Consider the following 1,514-nt stretch of genomic DNA (forward strand, 5'->3'; position numbering starts at 1 on the left):
AAACCAAGACCCATATTATATATATTTATTATATTTATTTTATATATATGTATATGTGTGTGTGTGTGTGTGTGTGTGTGTGTGTATATATATATATATACTTATATCACATAAGTGATATAAGTATATATATATATATATATATACTTATATCACATAAGTGATATAAGTTTTTGAGCTTCATCTTCTGGACAAGTATGCCAAGTCTCTCTTCAAAAAAAGCAATTATAATTTGAGGACATTTCATATTTTCCTCTTTGGCCAGCACCAAGTCAGCCTCATCTGAATCTTTCCATTTCATGAGAAACATCAATTCTCCACTGCTGTCTGTGGCACCATTTATTCATTTGGGATCAAGACCTCTAGAAGAGCCTCTAGGTTTGTCAGTAGCATCTCTTTTCTTGTTTGATTTGCTATCATCAGATTCACTGTCAGATAAATATTTTCTTTTTGTATTGTCTTTTTCTTTACCAGCTTTTTGAGAATTAAGAAACGCTTCAATTAATTCTAGACAATCTAAATGTTCTTCAGGTTCCCATGTACTGTCAGCATCTGCAAATCCCTTCCATTTCAGAAAATACTCCACCTTTCCATTCACTACATGATGGTCCAGTACTTTTTCTACCACAAATTCTTCAGGCTCTGCTTCCTCAACTTTTTTACTTTTTCCATTTGGCCTCCCATTTTTTGCAATGTAGTTTAATTGGAGGGCATTTTTTATTGCAGACTTTGAAGAGCTATTACTCACAGCCTCAGAGGCTCGCATCATAGGTCCGCAGCATCTGAGCCTGTGAGCCTGCAGCTCCACTCACACCCGAGTGCATCTCATGTAGTTTTGATTTGCATTTCCTAATGACTAATTATGTTGAACATTTTTTCATGTGCTTACATCGCTGCCCATTTTTGTAAATAAATGTTTATTGGAACATGGCCACACTGATCCACTTACCTACTTTCAGTGGTCAAGTTTTAATAGCAGAGTTGAGTAGTGACACAAATTGTATAAGTGAAAACCTAAAATATTTCAAGTTTTAAAATAAAGTTTGCTAACTCCTATGCTAGACCATAAAAGCTATCAGTTATTTAAAAACATTGAAATCATTCAATGGAGGGTCTTTGTTCAAAATAGAATAGGATTAGAAATCACAAAAATATGAGAAATCAATAATATTTTGAAATTTGGAATAATTTGGATAGTAAACAATACCTTTGTAAATAATCCATGAGGCAAAGAAGAGATCATAAGGGAAAATTAGAAAATATTTCTAATTTAATGACAACAAAAATATAACATAAAAATATTTATGGACATAACCAGTCAGTGCATTTGGTTTAAAAAAGGAGTGTTTTCCCCTAAGTTTGGAAATAAGGCAAGGATCTCTACCCTTGCCAGATTCACTCAGTATTGTACTGGAGATCTCACCAGAGCAATCAGGCAAGAAAAGTAAACTGAGGGCATGCAAACTAGAAAGGAAATAAGTGAATTTCCTTCTAGAGCTTATAAGAATCTATAA

At 33.3% G+C, this 1,514-nt stretch overlaps 1 pseudogene; it reads right to left on the bottom strand.

Annotated features, from left to right (window-relative positions):
* Positions 1-339: 339 nt before the first annotated feature.
* On the bottom strand, positions 340-714 carry LOC101710857 (chromobox protein homolog 3-like; annotated as a pseudogene).
* Between the last annotated feature and the right edge of the window lie 800 nt (positions 715-1,514).

Source organism: Heterocephalus glaber, unplaced genomic scaffold (genome assembly GCF_053883595.1).
Source record: "Heterocephalus glaber isolate CG9 unplaced genomic scaffold, H.glaber_assembly_v1.0 deba00001606, whole genome shotgun sequence".
Classification (NCBI taxonomy): Eukaryota; Metazoa; Chordata; class Mammalia; order Rodentia; family Bathyergidae; genus Heterocephalus; species Heterocephalus glaber.